Here is a 25,344-nt window from a genome sequence, read left to right as displayed (position 1 = left end):
TACCTGATACAAAAGTGGTGATAATGCTCAAAATCACAAATATCCCGTAAGTCAAATCATCATCAAAGAATTTTAATAATAGGATTGTAAGCTTCAGACTTAAACTTTCTTACAGTTAACTGGGGGCACATACATCCCATGGGGGAATGGACAGAAGGCTACTCCTGCTCACTCCATCAAAATATTTTAATGAAAGAGGAAGCTGTCAGAAAAACCCAGGACTTCTTGAAGGAGAGGACAGGAGAGAGAGGTGTGTCACTGTAGAACGAGAAAAGCCCCACCCACAAGCCCAGTTCCTTGTCTCTGACAGATTGAGTTCCACCCTGTAAACATCCTCAGTCCTTTCATTGACCATTTGTGACTGAGCACTTCACACTCAGCCCACTCGGTGAGGTGAGATTCACTCTGAGTGGGTGACAGCGCCAGGGCACTCTCCTCTTTGGCTTCATCTGTGCCAACCACACCTCTACCAGCCACTGCCTGTTGTCAGAGTCCCTTCGTCCAAGAAGAGAAAGAAGAGTCTTGAGGACCAGCCACAACCTAGTCAGGTAAGGCCAGATGGCTTGTCACCAGTTCTGCAAAGAGATCAGGTTTCTCTCTATAAACTGATTGCTCCTGTCTCTTAGCCTGTATTTCTTGTCACCCCTGCCATTGCCTTGCAGTTCCAAGTAGGCCTATAGTTTTCCATGACCATATGACTGTCCACTCTTCTGCACTGCCCACGGTTGACGAGATTTGTAGACCAGCATTTCTAAGCCTATTCAATCACTTGGCACACTTATCTATAAGTTGATTTTTAATCTTAAAAGCAGTGCAATCGGTATAATTTTCTCTATTCAGTTGCTTACTGAACTGCTTGGTGAATTAGAGTCCCTTTTTTTTAAGTTTGATTAGCAGTCTAAGGCCAAGATTAGGTTTAATTCTTCCTTCTCTCTCTACTATATCACTCAGCAGGTCATACCTTATCTCAAAAAGCCAAAAGAAGGGAAAGGGGCTTCCTGAACTGTCAAATGACAAACAAAAGGTATTATTTCCTTGCAGGCAGGTTAGAAGGGATATTTTTGAATTCATCTGAGATTTTATAATGATATATAGGCTCCATCAACTAGGGCTATTTTTAAAGAACAAATGAGAATATGTATGTAAAGGAGCCCTGTAAGTTGAAATGTGATATGCAAATGCAGGAAGATGACTCCATGGAGCCTGAAACATGCTCCGGCTCTCTGTGTAAGATGGCTTTCATTTGGGCTGAATGACACTCTCCTAATGTCAGCAGCTGCATTATGAGGCATAGATCACAAAGGCCCTGAGGAAATATTTAGCTTTTCAGTCTTACTGTGATATGTGGAAAAGCAAATCTCAACAGGAGGGAACAAAACACCCCCTGAATCTCTTCAAATTGACTCTGGCAATTTCCCCTTTTATGACAGCTATCATTATATAGTATTGTTCTACTATATAAGAAGAAAATGTCATCTTCAGTGATTATGTAGTTTATTTTTTAAGGTACTAATTTTAGCAATCATTTTTTCCTTCATTCTCAAAAGGTTGTATCATTCTTAGTTGTGGAAGGAAATGTTTCGTGTGTGTGTGTGTGTGTGTGTGTGTGTGTGTGTGTATGTGTGTGTGTGTGTGTGTGTGTGTGTGTGTGTGTATTTGAGTTTGTTATGACAGTGCTAATATTCATCCCCTGGGTTGAAATGCTTTGCAATCTTTGGCAGACTTCTGGATATTCTTAGTGTCTGTCTAGCTCTAATGAACTTACAGGAATTACATACTCAATTACCTAATTCAAAATAGAGAAAGTGAAGCCCAGAAAGATGACATAATGTGAACAAGGCCACCAGCCAGTGATCATTAGATCTGTAGGTCAAATGCAAGTCTCTGATTCTTTTACTGTTTATGGCATGGAGCAAATGGTGCAGGCATCCTTGGACAGAAGCATTAGCCGTGTCATTTTAAGGATTGTACTGACTATCCTTTAAGAGTCCTTTTAATTAAAAGTTTTGGGGCACTTTGACCTTTTCTTGGCATCTAGTGGAAATATTACACCCTGTAGAATAGGGGCGTTATTCACAAAAGCATCTTTCCTTATTATCTTGGTTCTTGTGGAATATTTGTTTCAGACAAATTTTGGAACTTCTCCTTAGATGTAATGTTGAAAGATGAACAAGCGGTGGTGATGTCTTCATTTTATTCAACCAATCTAGATCTTTCCTTGTATCTTCTAGGATCCTTCTAAGGAGGTTTCACTCATTTTAGAACTTGTAATGCTAGTTGGTCTTTTATTCAGAGTTGTAGAATCTAATGGCATGGTTGAACTTGAGAGTTTCTTTAATCCAGGGTCTGCAGACCAGCAGCCATAGGTGAATCCAGCATACAGATGTGTGTATGTGTTTTTCTGTTTTTATTTTTGTTTGTTTTTTTTTTGTGTGTGTGTGTTTGTTTTTTGTTTTGTTTTGTTTTGTCCTTCAGTGGTAAACAAAAATGAGGTAGTTGCAAATATTTAACATTCAAGACATTTCTTATAAAAATCAGTTATTTCATTTTTTCAGAAAAATGAGATCAAGTAATAATGGATCCATATTCCCACATAGAAAACAAACACTAGGTCTGGGCAGCATATATTTCCTCTAAATGGAGCATGTATTCTCAAATTTTTCATAGTCCCTGTAGGATTTGAGTTTGTCAATACTGATCACTTTCAACCTCATACGTGTTCAAACCATTCTCTTTCAAGGGAAACCTAGGTCTATATAATGCTAGGCCATGCCACAGATCAATGGTACCAGGGAGCAGATGAAATTAATTCTTTGGCCTTAACCTCTCATTATTTAAGAGGCAGGAGGAGAAATGACTTCAGCAGGATATAGGGATAAAGAGCAATGACCCTTCTCCAAAGGGGCTTATTAGTATTGAAAATATGTACACAGGGCAAAATATGATAAATAATGCATGAAGTTAAAAGCAAATATTGTTGGTTTTACTGATTAGAGATATATTCATGGCAACTAGGTAGGTTGCCATCAGGGATGGTTGTAAGGAGGAGAGGATGTTTGACCTGGGCTTTGAACAGGTAGAGGTGAAATGAATTTACAGCAAAAGAAGAATTTAAGCAAATGCATAAGATAGTACTTGCAATATAGAATGAATTCTCAAGCTGTTTATGGGACTAGTGGGACTGAAGGGAGGATAAAGCTGGGAATTTTGGTCTGCAGCAGATCCTGGGTATTGAGTGACAGGCTGAGTTTCAGATCAGGCACAGCGTTGCAAACTTGAGGAGCATTACAACTATTCACTGAACATTTATCCAAGCTCATGACCATCCAAGTCTACAACTTGGTAGTGACAGAAAATCTTTGTAGATATCACTTAGCTCTCTGCTTTAAGTTTTTCAGAAGAATTAAGAGAGAAGAAAACACTTCTAAACACAGAGGACAGTATCAGATGCTTAGTGAGGGAGATAAGGTGGTAATATACAATGGAATTAAAAAGATGGATGAGCCCTAACCAGTTTGGCTCAGTGGACTGAGCATTGGCCTGCAGACTGAGGGGTCCCGGATTTGATTCCAGTTAAGGGCAAGTACCTTATACTTCGGTTGCAAGCTCCTCCCTGGCCAGGGTCCTGGTTGGGGCTCCTGCAGGAGGCAACCAATTGATGTGAGAAAAACACATCAATATTCTATCTGTCTTTTCCTCTCTTTTCTACTCTCTCTAAAAAACAATGGAAAAATATCCTCCGGTGAGGATTAAAAAAAAGAAAGATTGATGACAATATTTTTAAAATACATTGAGCAAATGTAAGAAATATTTGGATAAAAATATGGCAATATTTTTAAAAATAAAGTCTATTCCTTTGGTTACAAAAGTGATGTTACATAAATTCTAACTTGTGGGATATAGAGCGTTATGTTTAATTGATAAGCTTTGTCCTTTGTCCTGGGAATCAGTCATCCTTGTATAGGTATAGAAGGTCCTTGAATGTCCTGGCCCTCAACTCTTCCATAATAAACACAGCTGGAGCATTCCACAAGTATCTGAATGCTCCACTGTAGCTTACAGAATTCCTCATGGGTTGAACAGAAAGTTCTAGTCTTGTGAAAGGCTGTATCAGTCACCTCAAAAATGTTTCACACATACCCCAAGATGTTTGTGTAATTAACCAAACTCCTCTCATTTTCACATGGTTGTATGTGAGATTGGTTCAGAATTATACATATATCTCAAAGGCCTCTGCTTCAAGGGATGTAGGTAGGTGATGTGCCACAGAGTAAAATGAGGTATGTGAACAAGATTCATTCATTTAAAACTATTTCACATCTATTCAATACAAACATCTTTTCAAAAATTATTCATTCAAATTGTTTATTAAATATGTGTTCTAAAGTTTGGAAAAACAACATCAGTGAACAAAAAGAAATAATTTCTGCCCTCAAGCAGTTTACATTTCTAATGAGACAGATGGAAAATAAAACTAGCCAGTAAAATATTATATAATTAAAGGGTAATATGCAAATTGACCTAATGGTGGAATGACCAGAATGCCCATGGCCCCTCACCTGGCTGGCCTCAACCCCCACCTGGCACCACCACCCCGATCGGTGGTGGGGCTGGCCAGCATCCTGGCCAACCCTGCCCCTGATCAGCTCCCCGCCCCAGCCAGCCTGCTCCCAATGGCCCCCATCAGGGGCAGGCTGGCTGGACCCCACCAGTGCATGAATTGGTGCACTGGGCCTCTAGTATATAATATATGAGACATAGAAAGAAATAGAACAGAAAAGGGGATAGGAAGTCTTAAAGAGTTGAGATTTTACAGAGGGTGCTTAGGGAGGAATGAATTGTTGCCTGAGTAAAGAGCCTAACGATACAAGGAAGTGAGCCAGGTAAATACCTGGAAAAAAAGCATCCCAGGCAGTTGCAACAGCTAGTGCAAATGTCCTGAGGCTAGGAGCATGGCTTCTTGGCACCTTTAAGAAATAAGGCATAGATTGAATTGAGTGGAAAACTCTTTGGAAATAAAGTTAGAATAAATGATGGTGGAGAGGGATGGGGGAAGCCATAATGAAGGACTCTGAAAGACATAGTAAGAACTTTGACTTTCTTTTTTTATTGTTTAAAGTATTACAAATAGTAATACATATGTCACTCTGAATAAAATAGGAGCCATTTTAAAATGATATAGTCTGACTTACATTTCAAAGGGATCCCTCTGTTTGTGTGTTAAGAATAGATGAGGGTGGGGTGGGGAAAGAGCAGGCAGAAGCAGGAAGTTCATTAGGGAGTTATTGCTATAGAACAGATGAGTGATGTGGAAACTTGGACAAGCAGGTAGTGGTGGAAGTGATGACAAGTGATTGGATCTTGTGATTTACTAATTGTTATGGGGAAGACAGCTAAGGATGACTCCAAGATTTTTTGCTGAGTGACCAGTAGAAAAAGGTGGCATTTATCCTAGATAGAGAGGACTATGAGAGAAAAGGTTTTATGGGAACAGCAGGAGCTTACTTTTGCACAGGTTAAATTGGAGATGTCAAGTGTGAGCTAATATATGAATCCGGGATCCAGTGAGGGTTTATGAGCTGAAGATAAAAAATGGGAGTCATCAATATACATGATATTTACAGTGATGACATTAAATTAGATCATCAAAGAAATTATTCTAGACAGAAAAGATAAGAGGTAATGGCTGACATGAGGTTCTATAATGTTTTTGGGTTAGGATGGCGAGGAGAATTTAGTTAATAGTGTACCAAAGAGGAAGGGGCATGGTGGGTGGAGGTGGTCCATGCCAGAAGAGAGGAGGATTTTATCACTACAATTGTTTAAGATCCCCAGCACATGGTATAATGAAAAGCATTTTTCATTTGCATTTTCTATAAACAATGCACCCCTTTATCATTATCTGCATCCTGGAGCAGGACACAACTATTACTCCCACCACCCTCTCTGTCTCTGGTTCCACAGGAACCACAAAAGGAGATGGAGAAGGAGCAGCTGGAGTGGTGGGCGAACTCCAGGTGAGTGTTGGTGTGTTCTGGTATCCAAGTGAAGAAATCATCAAGGAGGAGAGAGTGGTCAGGCAGCACAGATGCACTGAGAAGTAGAATGAATTGTTGTCAGAGATCTGAATGCAGCAAAGTTGGTGTGGGTTCAAGAGAGAATGGGAGAAAAGGAATTGGGGCTGGTGACTGTACACATTCTTTTTAATGAGATTATTTGTAAAGGGACCCAGAGAAATGGGTGCAAGCTGGCTTTTTTCCCCTTAAGATAGGAGAAAGAGAATAGAATAAACTTTTGTAGAAACTGTAACTTGATTGATACACATAGATATTTTATTTATCTGTTCTACCCCTGTGAAGTTGTCCTGCTAAGAGTTATGCTCTTACATTTTTTCAGGGAAGAAAAATAAGGCTCAAGAGGTTGGAGATATCTGCCCCAAATCACATAACATATTAATAATAAATGGGATTCAAACCTTGGTTCTAAAGGTCAAGTTCATTTTCTCTTCACTGCCACTGCCTTAGACTAGACAATTTTAGAGATCACTTACAGCTTTAGAATTCTCTATAAAGTTCTCTGAAACGTTCACCTTGTTATTAAGGACCTTTAATAAACCCATGGGCATTCACAGTTCTCAGCAATGTCTCCTGAATCAAGTACTATTTACTAGATGAAGATGTTTGGGATCTTGGGAGAAAAATAGAACTCAGCATCTGCATCAATGAAAACTTGCAAGTACGGCCAATACAGGCCTCCAGGTTGAACCTCTACATGCCAGAGGATGGGAATGCAATTTCTTAGGCCTATAATCATGACTGAGTTTCATATTAACCTCTTCCTCTAGTGGTGGATTTGTATCTATTACTAACATTATGCTACACCCTCAATACTATCTGCTGCTTTCTGTCCAAGTTCTTTCCATTTACATGGAGCTCCAAACCTACATTTCTGGGTCATCAACCCTACCTTGTTCTGAATTGGGACATTGCTACTCTTTAAGCAAGGGTACATTGAAATAGATATTTAATCCAGTCCTGGACAATATATGCAGGATAGAAAGCTTTGAACACCATTTGTCAACCCTCCCCCCACCCTATCCCTGTGGTTACCATAGAAAGGCAACTCGGAATAAAATATTACCATTGTTTTTCAGCACCAAATCACACTGTGACTGTTTAGTTGGTTTTGTGCAAGAGCTCTTAGATGCATATATATCCAGACAGCTCAGTCTGTCCCCATGGTGTCCTTATAATGCTCCTATTTTCCTTTGTACAGATTCCTATACAGATTCCTTTATCCAGATTTCTGTAATTACCTATTTGCAGAACAAATTCTTTCACAGACAATATACTTCTTAAGGGTAGAAATTGTATTTGCTGGTTTTCTCCTACTCTCTAACTGTTCTTTTTCCCTAGCATAGTGCTTGGCACAGAGACGGTTCCCCCAAAATGTGTTTGAATCATTAAATTAAATTGAGCATTTTGTACCATGTAGAGATAATCTGTCACAGGAGCAAAAGTGGAGTACCCAAGTTCAAGATATTCTTAGATGCAGAATTAATGAATTAGGGAAATAAAATTTATAACCATAGAAGCCAACTGGTGTGGCTCATTTTGCTCTATAATCAGAGGTACACAAGCCTGTGTAGTGGATATGTCCATTTTGAAAATTTCACACCAGCATTACTCATGCCTATAATCCTTCGGTGGTGTCGGTATAATTAACAGCTGTTGATATAGTAAACATTGGTTTAATTGTTGATGTTTTAATAAATGAATAACTCTTGTGAATAAGTAAGACAAAGATGAAAGTAATAAAAATTCCCAAACAGACATGCACACCCCAACCTTTCAATTTTACAACTAAAAAAATATTACAAATTAAAACATATATTAGACTCATTTAAACCATTAACTATGATTTTTTAAAATTATAAAATCCTCTTCTGACCTAAAGGAAAATGAGCTTTATATAGATATACTTTAATTTTTTATTGAAGTATAGAGAGGGAGGTTGATGTCTGAAACCACAGGTAGTACTGAACCACATAGGTATGTATGTTTTTCCATACATGCCTATAAAGTTTAATTTATAAATTAGGCACAATAAGAGATTAAGAATAATGTAAACAATAATAACTAATAATAAAATAAAACAACTATAATAATATACTGTAATAAAGGTTTTGTGAATGGCTTTGAGGCTATTATTAAGTAATCCCTGGACGAAGGAATGATTCATGTCCTGGGCAGGACAGAGCAGGAATACACAATATTTTATCATGCTACTCAGAATAGCACAAAATTTAAAATTTATAAATTGTTTATTTATGGAATTTTCTATTTAATAATTTTGGACTGTGGTTGACTGCATAACTAAAACTGCAGAAGTTAAAACCATCGATATATTTTTGGAAGCACATGCTGCAATGATTTGATATATGCATATATTACAAAATGATCACCACATTACACCACAGTAAGTCTAGTTGATACCCATCATTACCATAGTTACATTTTATTTTTGTGTGTGATGCAAACTTTTAAGATCTACGCTATTAGCAACTTTAAAATATGCAAAACCGTATTATTAACTATGATTTTCATGCTGTACATTCCATTCCGTGACTTACTTATTTTATAACTGGAAATTTGTACCTTTTGACTTCCTCCACCCATTTCCCCACACTTTATCCCCTGCCTCTAGCAACCACCAATCTGTTCTCTGTACCCATGAGCTTAAGGTTTTGCGTTTGTTTGTTTTAGATTTCACATATAAATGAGCTTCATATTTTACTGAGACTTAAATTGCTACATTTCTGGGAGGACCATATGTACAAATTTGGCCATATGTACCAAGAACCTTAAATTTGCAAACTTTTTGACCCAACATTTCCATTTTAGGAATTTTTACTAAGAAAAAAAAATAAGGATTATGAAAAATTTTCCCTACATGGATCTTCAATGCATATTCGATATAAAAGCAAAGTAAAAAGGAAGCAACATGAATAGGGGCTGAGTTAAATAAATATGACTTATTGTATAATGGAGCCCTACTCAGCCACTAATATGCTGTTGTAGAAAATTATTTATGTACTGTGCAGTGTAGCACAGTGGTGGAAACAGGCTTGAAGTCCAAGAGAACTTTGATCAATGTAGAGCTCTCATCACTTACTAACTATGTGATCTTGAACAAATTTCTCAACTTTTCTAAGCTGCAGTGTCCTAACATGTAAAATGAGGCAAATTATAACACGTTTGAAGTTAGCCAATGCAGTTAAAGCCAAGTATTTGGCAAGCAGTAAGTTCTTAATAAGCAGTATCCTTCTCAATATTTTAATTGTAAAGAGGAAATTTTGAAATAATATTTACAGCATAACTCCATTTTTGAAGTAGAAAAATCATATTATCTTATATAATAAAAGCCCAGCGACCAAAATGGTGGAACAACCAGAAAAACTAGAGACCAGGGCGATCAGGCAGGCAGGTGAGTGGCTAAGGGCGATGAGACAGGCAGGCGAGTGGTTAGGGCAGTGGTCGGCAAACTGCGGCTCGTGAGCCACATGTGGCTCTTTGGCCCCTTGAATGTGGCTCTTCCACAAAATACCACGTGCAGGCACACACGTACAGTGAGATTGAAACTTCGTGGCCCATGCACAGAAGTCAGTATTTTGTGGAAGAGCCACACTCAAGGGGCCAAAGAGCTGCATGTGGCTCGCGAGCCGCAGTTTGCCACCCACTGGGTTAGGGGCAATGATGCAGGCAGGCAAGTGGTTAGGGGTGATCAGGCAGGCAGGCAGAGTGGTTAGGGGCAATCAGGCAGGCAGGCGAGCAATTGGGAGCCAGTGGTCCTGGATTGTGAGAGGGTGCAGGCCAGGCTGAGAGACACCCCCCCCCAACCCCCCCCCTCCCCCCCCAATGCAAGAATTTCATGCACTGGTCCTCTAGTCCACAGATAAATGTAGAAGTCTGAAAGGATATACATCAAAATTTTTTACTTTCTTTTTCTCATTTCTTTTCCTTCTTTTGCTTTTAATGCATGGTCTACAACATAGTTGGGAAAGTTAAATGTGTCCAAATAATCATTAACATCAATCCCAATCAATTAACATTTGTTGATGCAGTAATTCTTTGCCTGTTATCACTCTTTTCCTCATTGCCAAGTCATGAAAATCTCACTATACCATTGTCTCTCAAGACCGTACATCCAGTGGCTGGCAGTGCTAGGCTAATTACCTCCAGTTTCCCTTGTACCTCTTCCCTTGTCCTTCTGTCATAACATATGTGTTATACATAATAAACATTTATTAAGCTTCTGTTCTGTTCAGAACACTCAGTGTTGGCAGTGGGAGTGAGATGCAAAGCAGCACAGAGGATGGTTTCTGACCTGGGGTTGCTTAGAGTTCCCCTGGAAGGAAAGGACTCCTGCCTGTGGTGCATGCAATGCTTCATCTTGTTGAAGAGGCTCTTCTGTCTCAGTCCTGATTTGGTGGCTAAGGAGAGCTTCCTTAAGCAGAGAGGACTGAGCTATTAGGTGGACTTGACAATGAAGTGTATTTCCATGGCCTACAGTTATTGTGGTCTCTGACTAGGATGGAGACTTTCCAAACTCCTGTGTCACCACAACCTGTGTATGTGAATACCGCATCCATTTACAGCTAGGGTTCAGGGTCTGAAGAAGGGGCCGCACACAAATGAATACACTAGACAAGAAATATAAATTTAGAAGGCATGGGGGGGCCAGGTGAAAAACATTCCTCTAGTGGAGAAGCTCCCCCAAAACTCGGTCCAGTCTGGTTTTTATGCACTTGAATACACATTTGCCCTTTAGGAATGAATAGGCATATCAAAGATAAAGTTTGGTAAACAGTAAAAGGATTATCAGGTTAGGGAATTGCCTTGAGCCATTTGGCCAATGGCAGAGCAATATTATGCTGATTTCCAGCCCTGCTGAATATCACATTAATATGCTAACTACTGTTGGTCTTAGCCTCTGGCATGTGTATAGGTTTCTTATATGATTGTCTCTTTACTCACTACTTTCTGAGTTATTAGAATGTTATTCTTATTTCAATCAATTCCTCTTGTACCCATAGCCCTAGGACTAGGACATATTGACTTAGTACACTTACTTGAAGCATTATGTTAACAAATTTTTCCTCAATCATAAGTATAATGTATATTCAATGCAAAATAATCAGAAATTAAAAAAAATTAAAGATTATCCATAAGTCAGTCATTCAGAGATAATCATAACATTTTGGTGCATGTGGCTCCAATGCAAATGTGGGTTGTTGTTTTTTAGTATAATATTTTATAATCATTATTTATTCTTCATAATAACATAACTTTTATGTCAATTAATATTAGTCTACAGGATTATTTTCTGACATCTTTTACACCCTCCCTCTCTCAGAGATAAACTTCTTTTTTAACACTTTAGCATGTTAATTTGTCATATTTTTATTTTCTTATTTATATACTGGAGGCCCGGTGCACAAAAATTTGTGCACTTGGGGGGGAGGGGGGTCCCTCAGCCCGGCCTCTGCCCTCTCGCAGTCTGGGACCCCTCGGGAGATAACGACCTGCTGGCTTAGGCCTGCTCCTGGGTGGCAGAGGGAAGACCCAATTCCTAGGTGCAGCCCCTGTTCGGGCTCAGAGCAGGGCCGATTGGGGAGTTGGGGCGCCTTCCCCTGTCATGCACAGAGCAGGGCAGATTGGGAGGTTGTGATGCCACCCTCAGTCACGCTCAGGGTAGGGCCGACTGGGGGATTGGGGCACCGCCCCGTCACACTCAAGGCAGGGTCGATGAGGAGGTTGCGGCGCCACCCCCTGTCATGCACAGAGCAAGGCTCATCAGGGGGGTTGGGGATCCGTACACTGTCACACACAGAGCAGGGTCGATCAGGGGGGTTGGGGAGCTCCCCCCTGTCACTCACAGAGTAGGGCCGATAGGGGAGTTGGGGCACCACCCCCTGTCACACACAGAGCTGGGCTGATCAGGGGGTTGGGGTGCCACCACTCTCACACTCAGGGCAGGGCCGATGGGGAGGTTATGGCTCTACCCTGTCACACACAGAGCAGGGTCCGTGGGGGGGGGGGGCACCACAGCCTGTCACACACAGAGCCGCAGGGTGATCAGGGGGTTGGGGAGCTCCCCCGTATCAGGCACAGAGCAGGGCTGATCAGGAGGTTGGGGCGCCTTCCCCTGTTAGGAACAGAGCAGGGCGGATAGGGAGGTTGTGGACCCGCCCCCTGTCACACACAGAGCTGCAGGGCGATCAGGGGGTTTGGGCGCTGCCCCCTGTCACGCTGATCCCAGTGCCAGGAGGCCTCTCGGCTCCACTGATCCCGGTGCTGGGAGGCATATTACCCTTTTACTATATAGGATAGAAGCCTGGTGCATGGGTGGGGGCTGGCTGGTTTGCCCTGAAGGGTGTCCTGGATCAGGGTGGGGGTCCCCACTGGGGTGCCTGGCCAGCCTGGGTGAGGGGATGATGGCTGTTTGCAGCTGGTCACACACCCTTCAGGGTGGGTGTCCCCACTGGGGTGCCTGGCCAGTCTGGGTGAGGGGCTGAGGGCTATTTTCAGGCTGGCGGGTGACTGAAGCTCCCAACTGCTCCTTTTTTTCTTTTTTCTTTTTTATTCTGGTCCAGCTTTAGCTCTGAGGCTTGGCCCCAGCTCTGAGGCCTCAGCTGCTGAAAGAAGGTATCTGGTTTTTTTGGGTTCTATAATCGAAACAATGTATAACTCCAGCTCTGAGATCCTGGCTCGCTGAAAGCAGGTGTCTGGGGTTTTGTTTAGCTTCTATATTTGTTACAATGTTTCAAACTGCAAGCTCAGAGGCCGGCAAGGCAGGAGGGGAACGTTGGAGTCCTCCGTCACTGAAGCAAGCAAGCCCCATGTTAGCTTGAAGCTGCCTGGCTGCCGGCCGCCATCTTGGCTGGCAGTTAATTTGCATATCTCGCTGATTAGCCAATGGGAAGTGTAGCAGTCGTACGCTAATTACCATGTTTCTCTTTTATTACATAGGATACTTTAAGTTGTAAATAAAACCATTTTGTATGTGTCACTTCAGACCCTGCTTTTTCACTTAGCATTATCTGTCATTTAATTGTCTTCAAAAATATGATTTTTAAGCGTTGCATTATATTCCGCTATGGGTGTGTACACACAGTGTGATACAATAAGTACTTTTAAAAAAAATACATTTTTATTGATTTCAGAGAGTAAGAGAGGAGAGAGAGATAGAAATATCAATGATGAGAGAGACTCATTGATTGGCTGCCTCCTGCACACCCCACACTGGGGAAGGAGCCTGCAACCAAGGCATGTACCCTGACTGGGAATCAAACCCAGGACCCTTCATTCCACAGGCCCACACTCTATCCACTTAGCCAAACCAGCTAGGGCACAATAAATACTTTTAAGTTTAAATATCTCTAATTTAGGATTGATGCTTAAATTATTATCCCCTCTTCTTGTCTCTAACCTTCATGCAAGAAGGTCTACTTTTGATTCATCTTTGAGTTGTAGTTGCAGTCAATTAACAAAATCATTCATTCTAGGTGAGATGAACTCTAAGAGGTAGCTTTTACTAGTGGAGGAATCTGGAAGATATGGCTGGGTTGTTTCAGAGGCTGGAGAAGAAGCCTTGGTCTACAATGTTATGGTTGGTCCAGGTGGAAGAGAGAATTTCATTTTGCATGGACCAGGTCTAGCTGGATGGAACCTCATGTTAGGAAGGTCAGCGCTCTCTGAAGTGCAGCTCTCATTGTTTGACAGTAACAGCTAATAACAGAGAAGTTCCAACCATTCAGTGTATTCTTGCTTGTTAAATTAAAAATAAAAAAATAAGCTAATGACTTATTCTTACTGATTTTTTTTTTATCCCTGATGCTATTAAAGATGTAATTTTAAAAAGTTTAAAATTATTTTTTAATCATCACCTGAGGACATGTTTTTATTGATTTTAGAGAGATAGGAAGGGAGAGAGACATCCATGTGAGAGAGAAATATTGATTGGTTGCCTCCTGTACACACCCCAACCAGGGATCAAACCCTCAACCTTTTTTTTTTTCATTTTAGAGAACATTTATTAAAGCCGGGGACAGTAAAACTCTCCACTTTGATGTAGAATGAGGGCTCCACACCAGGCCCATGTGGAGTCCTAGACTAGGAGAGCTGAAAGGAAATTTGGGGACCAAGTGGCTCAATACCCTCCTAGACCTCATGAAAAATAAAAAAAAAAATGCCCAAAGAGAAGAAATGACTTACATCTGAACCCAGATTTCCTCACTCCTACTACCTCAAGGCTTTCTCCACCATTGCTAGTTGTCATATACTCTATTCTTACTTATGTACATTCATCTTAAAAAGATTCAGTTGATTATTAGACTTCTCTAGCCTTCCTTTTACTCCAATCTTTAAAATTATGTTTTGAAATTCTACTATATTTTAGGTACTTTGCTAGGCCCTTAGATTCATTAGCTCCTCTAATTCTTATACTGTCCTGAAAGGTAAATATTGCATCCACTACCTACACACTGGAGGAAACTGAGGCTAAGGATTTTTAAATTGTTACCCAACCTCAGGCAGCTGGTGACTTGTGGAGTCTGGATCAAAACCCTGTATCTCCCTGACTCCAATGTTTCTCTACTATGTCAGTTTTATTCCTGATACAGGAATTGATTACATGAAATGAATCAATTTATGTCTTTACCATTCCTGTTCATTATCTTGTGGAAGGCTTGGCTTAATTTTCCAAATACGTGTGCCTCTGAGTTGTAGGTGAGTGATCTTGATACATCACCCATAAAGTTGTGTTTAAACTAAAAGGACATATTTCCATCCCTAATGGAGGAAACTAAATGGCATGGCTCAGCTATCTCTACTGTTTGGCTAAGGTCCTAAATAGGATTGAAGTTTCACAACTGAAAACAAACAAAATTTAAAGTTTTGCAAAAATTGGAAAAAAAATGCATGAAAGGAAAAGAAAACAGAAAAACTTCTTCAATACCATGTAAGTAATGTTTTCCTACTCAGAGAGAGAATACATTTCAGGCAGAAGCACTGAGGTCAGAAAAATTATTCAAGAGTTTATGGGGATGAAGGACATTTAGGACAATGTTTTAGTATATGAATTCGCTTGGTCAGGCCTTTTCTCTTTATTACTTCTCAAAAAGAGATGGGCTATATTATGACTTTGGAGTCAGCATAATACAAGATGGAAGAAGGAAAGTATTTTACTCTAGTTAGACCAATGTTTTTTTTTTTAATCTTGCCTATGCCAAGGTCAGGCTGATATAGAGAGGCTCCTGTTGACAGTCCCCCCTCACTACCCTTCTCCCTTTAAAATGGGGGCAGTGCCACCTCTTCCTTATCCAACTTCACATCACTTGCTGGGAACTTTTGTGGAGGAAACTAGAACTTCTGTCAAATGACTCTGGCCAATCCATCTGTAACTAAAGGCTTTGTCCTCAGAATATCTAAACATTGGAAGTATCTTGGACACATCACTCTAAGACAAGTATTTCCTCCACCTTTATTCCTTATGTAATTTACATAACAAGTTTGTAACTTCTTGGCCAATATAGCAGTTTCATAACTGTGATAAAAGTTGCTCAATAGACACTATCTTTCTCAATCACACAAACACAACTTTGTGGGTGATGTATCAAGATCACTCACCTACAACTCAGAGGCACACGTATTTGGAAAATTTGCTTTTGTTTCCTGCATGCAGTCTTTGCACATTAGTGGGGAGATAAAAGTCATTGCCCAATAGCCTAACTATCTGTGTGTAGAAATAGTCTCCATTCGGTACACATTCTAGTTTTTTTCTGACTAATTATTGGAGAATCCCTGAAGGCCAAATTTTGGTATATTTTCTGCATAAAACAGAATCTTTTTTTTTCCTTTGATAATGGGTACTGGAAAATGAGGAATCAGGGATGAAAGTGTAAGAGCTAAAATAAAAACCTTTATGATTTCAATGGTTTGAATAGAACTAATACTTTATTTTATCATCTTTATAATGTTTCTAATGTAGAAAATTAGAAAATATAATTAGGCATGAAAACACAATAATCCACCCTAACTGGTTTGGCTCAATGGATAGAGTGTTGGCCTGCGGACTGAAGGGGCCTGCTTTCAATTCTGGTCAAGGGCACATGCCCGGGTTGTGGGCTCGATCCCTAGTAGGAGGGTGTGCAGGAGGCATCCAATCAATGTTGCTCTCTCATCATTGATGTTTCTATCTCTCTCTCCCTGTTCCGTCCTCTCTGAAATCCATAAAAACATGTATATTAAAGACAAACAAACAAAAACACAATAATCCCATTCTCTCCCACTACCCCACCTAAAAAAGAGGCAGTGCTAACATTTTGGTGGCTATCCTTATAAACATTTATATATATACTAGAAGCCCGAAGCCCGGTGCACAAAAATTTGTGCACTCGAGGGGGTCCCTCAGCCTGGCCTGTGCCCTCTTGCAGTCTGGGACCCCTCGGGGGATAACCACCTGCTGGCAAAGACCCACTCCCCAGGGGATTGGGCCTAAGCTGGCAGTCAGACGTCCATCTGGAAGCCTGGGAGCCCTCGGGGGATGTCCACTTGCCAGTGGGGAGCAGGCCTAAGCTGCAGTCGGACATCCTTAGCGCTGCTGAGGAAGCGGGAGAGGCTCCCACCACCACTGCTGTACTGGCAGCCATCAGCCTGGCTTGTGGCTGAGCATAGCTTCCCCTGTGGGAGCGCTCTGACCACCAGGGGGCAGCTCCTGTATTGTGTGTGTCATAGTGACCAGTCATTCCCAGTCATTCTGCTGTTAGGGTCAATTTGCATATTACCCTTTTATTATATAGGAGTGCCTGGCCAGCCTGGGTGAGGGGCTGATGGCTGTTTGCAGGCTGGTCACAGCCCCTTCAGGGTGGGGGTCCTGCTGGGGTTCCTGGCCAGTCTGGGTGAGGGGCTGATGGCCGTTTGCAGGCTGGCCACAGTCCCCAGCCACCCAAGGTCCCAGTGGAGGCTGGCTGGAAGCAGGTATCTGGGATTTATTTGTCTTCTATAATTGAAACTTTGTTGCCATGAGCGGAGGCCTCAGCTGGCTCAGGGCTGGTGGGAAGCTTGGCTTCCTCTATCGCTCAGGCAACCAAGCCTCCTGCTTGCTCCAGCTCCATGGCTGCTGGCCGCCATCTTGGTTGGGATAATTTGCATATAGTCACTCTGATTGGCTGGTGGGCATGGCTTAGTGTGTAGCGAAGGTATGGTCAATTAGCATCTTTGTCTTTTATTAGTGTAGACTTTTAAAAATATATTTTATTGATTTTTTACAAAGAGGAAGGGAGAGGGATAGAGAGTTAGAAACATCGATGAGAGAGAAACATTGATCAGCTGCTCCCTGCATGCCCCCCACTGGGAATATGCCTGCAACCAAGGCACATGCCCTTGACCAGAATCGAACCCGGGACCCTTCAGTCTGCAGGCCGACACTCTATCCACTGAGCCAAACTGGTTAGGGCTATTAGTATAGATTTTATTTGTAGGAAAACTAAGGTCAATCTATGTCCTATTTTATATGTATATACACACATACCATGGATGTATTTCTATTATATTTGTACAATGTTAATAGCAATGTCTACATAATATTCTATCTAAACTACACTTGGGTAGTCTAGTTAAAAAACAGTTTTGCTATTTTTAAAGGGGCATTGGCATAAGGGATGCACTTGGATTTTCTACTAGAAGAGGAGTTAAAATAATAGCTGGCAATATCACTTATTTTAAATGATCTCTTTATTTCATATGTTCAAATATACCAATGCATTTCTAATGATGTACTGGTTAATTCCACTTTCTTTATCATAAGACCTAAATCTATAAATAGGAAACATTATTAGTGAACTAAAGTAGCAATCTTAGAGATACCTATACTGGATATGCTGTTGAACTAGCATAAGTAAGATCCCTTCTAAATTAAAGATTCTATGTTCAGTCACTCCCAACAGATCTCCCAAAGATAGTCACTGGTCTTTGGTGGAAGAATTACAGATCTTCCATGATCAAACATTACTGGCATTTGTAGCCTGACATTGCCTATTTAAGTGGGATAATATTAACTAGAAATAGTATTGGGCAGTATAGATTGGTGCCTGCACATTAAAAAGGAAAGATAATTAGCAGGGAATATATTTTGGGGACATATCAAACATTTCAGTGATTTCTTTAAATACAATAAACTGTCACAGCTGAAGTTCTTAGCTGCAGAGATACTGCCAAACAGTATTACTCTGGGCTAACCTACTTTTGGTGACACTTATCTCAAAAGAAAAGCTCTAAGGAGTGGTCAGATTTACCCATTCCCTCCAATTTCTCCATTCATAGGACATATTATATAAGTCACAGATGTTCTTTCACTGCTTTTATATTCTGAAAAGATACTTGAGAGGCAGGAATGACACAGGAAGTGTGTGTACAGGTGACTAGGGGAGCATCAAAATCTGGCCCTGTGGGCTTCAGTTTCCTCTATCTGGGCCCCTGGGCTAGGCGGAACAATTGCCTGCAGGAAGATTTGGCACACCCCTGGCCCAGACACATTTCCTCTCCTCACTATCACCCCCACATCTTCCCAGTAGTTGTGACTTCATCGAGATAGGAATCAGCTTTTCTAAAGGCTTTGGGCAGTGGCACTTTCTCTCTGGAATCCTTCAAGGACTGCTAAGAACCTCTGTTCAAATATTATTTTACTGCCTGTTCCTTCTTCTATTATAATATGCTAATAGCTCTTCTAAAGATGCAAGAACAAAGCACTCCATCATGTACAATGTACTTTCACAACTTTTTCATTTGATCTTCACAAAATATCTTATAGAATAAGCAGAGCAGGCATCAACATGTACATTTTCACAGATAAAGAAGTTGACAGGTATTACTACACATATGTGTGTACATTTGATATATGAAGATGAAATTACTAACCTTACTTAATGATGCCTGTTTTGATTGATCTTTCTCTGCTCTATACCCCTACTCCCTCTTGATTGTTTTATGAGTAAAACTGTCCATTTATTGATCAAGACCAACATTATACCACCCCCAGGAAGCCAGCCTTGAGATGCACATTCATAGAACAAGAAAAGATTAATATCACAGGCAGCATTTTTATTTCCTCAGTGTAATTACTATCTATTCTTGTATTGTTATTCAATGCTTTAACAGTAGCTGTAGTGAGTCACACATAAATACATATACACTTATTCTTATTTTTATACTGGAGGCCTGGTGCACAAAATTTTTGCACTGGAGGGGGGGGTCCCTCATCCTGCCCTGTGCCCTCTCCCAGTTCTAGAGCCCTCGGGGGATGTCCAACTGATGGCTTAGGCCCGCTCCCCTATGCCGGCAGTCAGACATCCTTAGCGCTGCCACGGAGGCAGGAGAGGCTTCTGCCACCACTACTGCACTTGCCAGCTGTGAGCCTGGCTTCTGGCTGAGCAACACTCCCCCTGTGGGATCAGGCCAAAACAGGTTCTCCCCCAAGGGGTCCTGGATTGCGAGAAGGTGCAGGCCAGGCCGAGGCACCCCACAGGTGCACAATCAGGGCCAGGGAGAGATGCTGGAGGTTGGCCAGCTGAGAAGGGACCATGGGAGGGCTCCAGAGCATGTCAGCTCATCTCGCTCAGTCCTGATCAGCCAGACCTCAGCAGCAAGCTAACCTACCGGTTAGAGCATCTTCCCCCGGTGGTCAGTGCATGTTATAGTGAGCGGTTGAGCGGCCTTAGCATATCATTAACATATTATGCTTTGATGGTTGAATGGCCAACCGGTCAACCGGACACTCAGCATATTAGGCTTTTATTATATAGGATTCTAGACTGATTTACGTACCTATGTGCATATATAATTATATTTCTTAGACACATATAGTTTTTGTTTTGTTCTCTTACTGAAATACAGAAAAAGAAAAGGCCTTTTGTTAGAGATGTTATTGTTTCTTATCTGTGTCTCTTATCTAACAACCTCACAAGCTAATATAAACATTTTTTTTTTAAAGTTTTCATTCTTTGGCAATCTGAACTCTCCATTTTTCTTAAATCATCTCAGATGAATTTGAATGTCATTCTTAAAACAAAAATGCTCTTATTTCTCCATACTTCTACTCTGATCTCCAATATTTCATGTGAAATATCCTTTGCCTTTGCTCTCTCTCTGGGTGGAGCTCTCTGGACCTATTTAAATCCTCTTAGAATCTTGTAGAACAGGCTGAATTTCAGTTGTTAACATTCTAACCTATGTGGAGTGGAAATGGGACAAAGTTGTGTTAGAATGATATTAGTCCAACACTGTCTCATATTTAATTGTAATGTCCAATTCGGTATCTTGTTTAGCATTCATTATTTTAAAAGCTCAATGTATAATTCATTGTTAAAACACAAATTGCCCTTTAGTTATGGTGACCTGATGAGAAGTTGGCCTGCTTTTAAGATTCTTGGTTCCCCTTTCTGATCTTTTTTTTCATCCTTTTCAAGTGCCTGCTACTGAATACTGCCCTTTGGTTTCAGGATAAGCCTCTCCACTCTCCCCTTGATCCCTAGACCTGGTCTCAGGAAAGGGTCTCATATTCATCACTTAGTCCTCAGGGAAGTGTTAGGCAGAAGTGAGTTTTTCCTCCTTCTGCCCATCTCCAGTGGTGCGGACACCTTCTGTGACATGGGCTGTGACCGAGCTCATTGTACTGCACAAAGGTTTCAGTATTCTGTGGGCATCTGAGAGGATAAATGAGGGCATGGTTCCTTCCCTCACAGAGCTCACAATCTACTCATGGAGCTCAATCACAGGCAGTGACTAAAGAACTGGTTGAATAAAGATTATGGTGCTTGAGAACATAGAAAAATTGTATTTTTAAATTGCCATCCATATTAAGCTTGTGGAAACTGGTGAGTGTGGATCCTGATTTATAAGAAAGTGTTTCAAATCTCTAGTCAGGTCTGATTCCATCACACCCTAGGGGAGAGATTCACTCAGCTATATCTCCTTGCATTTTCTGTCATGAGTACTCCATGGAGTGAGTATATTTTATACCAATCCATGTATCTAGCTAATATATATATATACTAGAGGCCCGGTGCACAAAAATTTGTGCACTCAGTGGGGAAAGGGGGGTCCCTCAGCCCGGCCTGTGCCCTCTCGCAGTCTGGGACCCCTCGGGAGATAATGACCTGCTGGCTTAGGCCTGCTCCTGGTGGCAGAGGGCAGGCCCAATCCCTAGGTGCAGCCCCTGGTCGGGCTCAGAGCAGGGCTGATTGGGGAGTTGGGGCGTTGCCCCCTGTCATGCACAGAGCAGGGCGGATTGGGAGGTTGCGATGCCACCCTCAGTCACGCTCAGGGTAGGGCCGATTGGGGGGTTGGGGCACCGCCCCCTGTCACACTCAAGGCAGGGTCGATAGGGAGGTTGTGGAGCCACCCCCTGTCACGCACAGAGCAGGGCCGATCAGGGGGTTGGGGCGCTGCCCCCTGTCTCGCACATAGTAGGACCCATCAGGGGGGTTGAGGCTGTGTACCCTGTCACGCACAGAGCAGGGCCCATCAGGGGGTTGGAGAGCCCCCCCCTGTCACTCACAGAGTAGGGGCGATAGGGGAGTTGGGGCACCGCCCCCTGTCACTCACAGAGCAGGGCTGATCAGGGGGTTGGGGCGCTGCCACTGTCACACTCAGTGCAGGACCGATGGGGAGGTTATGGCTCTATCCCATCACACACAGAGTAGGGCCTGTGGGGGGGGGGGTTGGGGCACCTTCCCCTGTCAGAAACAGAGCAGGGCCGATAGGGAGGTTGTGGCCCCACCCCCTGTCACACACAGAGCCGCAGGGCGATCAGGGGGTTTGGGCACTTCCCCCTGTCATGCTGATCCCGGTGCCGGGAGGCCTTGCGGCTCCGCTGATCCCAGTGCTGGGAGGCATATTACTCTTTTACTATATAGGATAGAGGCCTGGTGCACGTTTGGGGCTGGCTGGTTTGCCCTGAAGGGTGTCCTGGATCAGGGTGGGGGTCCCCACTGGGATGCCTGGCCAGCCTGGGTGAGGGGCTGAGGGCTGTTTGCAGCTGGTCCCACACCCTTCAGGGTGGGGGTCCCCACTGGGTTGCCTGGCCAGCCTGGGTGAGGGGATGATGGCTGTTTGCAGCTGGTCACACACCCTTCAGGGTGGGGGTCCCCACTGGGGTGCCTGGCCAGTCTGGGTGAGGGGCTGAGGGCTGTTTTCAGGCTGGCAGGTGACGGAAGCTCCCAACCGCTCCTTTTTTTCTTTTTTTTTTTTTTTATTCTGGGCCAGCTTTAGCTCTGAGGCTCCTGCTCTTAGGCCTCCGCTGCTGAAAGCAGGTATCTGGTTTGTTTCGGTTCTATAATCGAAACTCTGTATCAACTCCAGGTTTGAGATCCCGGCTCACTGAAAGCAGGTTTCTGGGGTTTTGTTTAGCTTCTATATTTGTTACAATGTTTCTTAAACTGCAGGCTCAGAGGCTGGCAAGGCAGGCGGGGAACGTTGGAGTCCTCCGTCACTGAAGCAAGCAAGCCTCATGTTAGTTTCAAGCTGCCTGGCTGCCGGCCGCCATCTTGGCTGGCAGTTAATTTGCATATCTCGCTGATTAGCCAATGGGAAGGGTAGCGGTTGTAAGCCAATTACCATGTTCCTCTTTTATTAGATAGGAGATATATATATATATATATATATATATATATATATATATATATATAATGAATGCTTTCTATGTGTTATCCTTGGTACTGAGGATACCACAGTAAACAATACTCAGTCCCTATCAACAGACCTTATGTACTAGTGGGGAGAATGTGAAAGGTAAGGCAAGCTAATAAATAGCTGCAATATAGTATGATAAATACTTTCATAAGTATAAGCAAAGTCTACAAGGAGAAAGAGTAGGAGCCATGAGTCAAGGTTAGTCAGGTAAGCCTGCAGCTTTTTTTCTAAGTTGAGAGCAGTGGGAGTTATCAGGTAAAGGAAATGAGAAGGGGCTTGGTGAATTTTGGGGACTACAGGTAGAGTAGAATTGCTGAAGCATAGATGAAAGAAGAAGAGGGAGGGAAGAGAAGGTGAGATGTGAACTTTTATATGAGTTCAAACCATGAAAGTCTTGCCTGCCATGCTCAAGAGTTTAGATTTTATTTAGAGTGCAATGGGGTTTTATTGAAGTTGAAGTGATAAGTGACACAATTCAATTTGTATTTTAGGAAGACTAGCATTTCTGCAATATGCTGAATAAATATGAGAGAGTAATATTGGAGAGAGACCAGTTAGAAGGCCTTTATAATAATCCTCAAGACATCTGTTAAGGCTGTGGCAATAAGAGTGGAGCAAAGTAGAGATTCCAGTAGATATTAAGGACTTAAAAGCTATAGGATGCGGTGCCTGATTTGATAGTATTGGGCAAGAAGAGGGAATCAGGTCTGGGAACCAAATAGCTGTGATCTCATTTACAAGAGGAGCAAGTTTATGGGGGAAAGTAAAAAGATGGTAAGTTCATCGTTGGATATGATGAGCTGGAAATAAATGTGGTTAAACTAAGATGGCATGGCTAGCAGACAGTTGAGTAGGTGAATTTATGGCTTGGGAGAGGGATCTGGCTGGGGATACAACATGGGAGTCACAGATCTATAGATTATTGCTTAACAATGAAAGCATCCAGAGTGCTCTGATAAATATCAATATATGAGCATAACCAATGGACACAGACAGGGGTAAAAGGGTGAGAGCATATGCTGGGGGGTGGGGGCAGCTGGGGAGAGGTCAGTGAGGGAAAAAGGAGACTTATGTAATACTTTAAACAATAAAGAATTTAAATAGGAAAAAAAATCAGTATATGAGGAATTGAGAGTCTCTGTGAGGAAACTATAAGCCATGAACATGAAAGTAGAAATATGGGAATCTGTAACTCCAAGGAAAATAAGAAAACTAAAATTTTGAGAAGGATAATGTCAGCAATCAGCAGTGCCAAAAAGATCAAGGAAGATGAAGAATGAAAAGTGCCCATTAGATTCAGTCACGAGAGCTTTGTTGATAATATTTCAAAGATATACTGACACTAAAAAGGAGATTTCTGTGGACTAAGGTGTGAATGAGTTAAAATTAAACTGAGACAGCAAGGGTGGACCCTTTTTTGAGAAGCTTGGTCATGAAAAACAAGATATCCAATCATCCATTCCCTTGTGCTTTCTAAAATCAAATGGAATAAATGTGCCCCTTTCATTATGGAAACTTTAAATATCTGAAAAGAGTTATCAGTGTTCTCCACACTTTCTCCCTCCTCAACTGCATGTCTCCAGTTTTATGTACTGTTCCTCATGTGACACAGTTGGCAGTCACTCACCATCCAAGTGATGACTTCTTCAGAAGAGCACAGTCATCTCACAAGCCCCAAGTCAAAAAGACCAGTCAGATAATAGAAAGAGAAGAGGGTGGGGGGCGGGAGTGGCGGGGGATTTGAAAAGCATCTGTTCATACCATAATACAGAAGGAAGGTGATTGTTTGTGTGATCTTTAGAGCTGTGTCTTTGGGACAGCTTCTGAGAGCCTGGCTTTATGGAGACAGGAGAGAACTAACCTCAGAATCTAGTAGAAAGAAGTCCCCGTGAAGAGCTGGTTTATCTTGGTTCATAGGCCAGCTAAGCCTTCCTAGAACTTTGGGGCAACAAGAAACAGAAGAAAGAGAAGCCTAAAAAACTGGCACTTCCTTTGACTTGCTTTGTGACCTGAGGTAAGTCTAAGTCATTTCCCTGCTCCCATCTGAACATCTTGTTTCTTATTTGTAAAGTGAGGGTGTTGAGTTAGAAGATATTCAAAATGCCTGGCAGCACTCTCAGATCCTATCATGTGAAACCAACTGAACATTCACTTTGAGAAAAATAATCCTGTCAGGGTGCCAGTAACATGATATCTCTGGACCTATGTGATCATTACATGGGCGTGCTTATTTTATACTTCATTGATCTACACATTTATAATTTTTTGAGTGTATGTCATACTTCAATAAAAATGTTTATAATAAAAATTCCATTAAAATAATAAAGGGTGATGTTTTATTTTAATTTTTTGAGAGGGGATGGGGAATGCTGTTGTCAGAATTTGGAAGTATTTTTCTGAATGTCATGAAATCTGTACATGAGAGTCACAGTTGGTGCAGCAGGAAACCCAGGCTCTGGTGTGACTTCCTTAAACAAAGCTCCCAGCAGGAACTTCTGGCTGTGGAGTGTATAAAAGTATTCCTGCCCAGCACCAGGAGTAATGCTCGGTAGGTAGGCAGTAATCCCTGCTGGACAGAATCCACACACTCCCCTGG

General features: G+C 42.0%; 1 protein-coding gene across 2 annotated transcripts in view; it reads left to right on the top strand.

Moving 5' to 3' along the window:
- The first annotated feature begins 308 nt into the window (after window positions 1-308).
- The window catches only part of TPRG1 (tumor protein p63 regulated 1), a 139,218-nt gene continuing 114,182 nt past the window's right edge, over window positions 309-25,344 (top strand). The window contains exons 1-2 of one of the 2 annotated variants that reach the window (XM_036350739.1): window positions 309-548; window positions 5,965-6,017. The gene's annotated coding sequence lies outside the window, so the exon portion shown is untranslated. The remainder of the gene's footprint in view (window positions 549-5,964; window positions 6,018-25,344) is intronic. The other variant, XM_036350738.1, reaches the window with a different exon arrangement.

This window comes from Myotis myotis, unplaced genomic scaffold (assembly GCF_014108235.1).
Source record: "Myotis myotis isolate mMyoMyo1 unplaced genomic scaffold, mMyoMyo1.p scaffold_m19_p_2, whole genome shotgun sequence".
Taxonomy (NCBI): domain Eukaryota; kingdom Metazoa; phylum Chordata; class Mammalia; order Chiroptera; family Vespertilionidae; genus Myotis; species Myotis myotis.
This window is presented reverse-complemented; position numbering and strand designations above follow the sequence as displayed.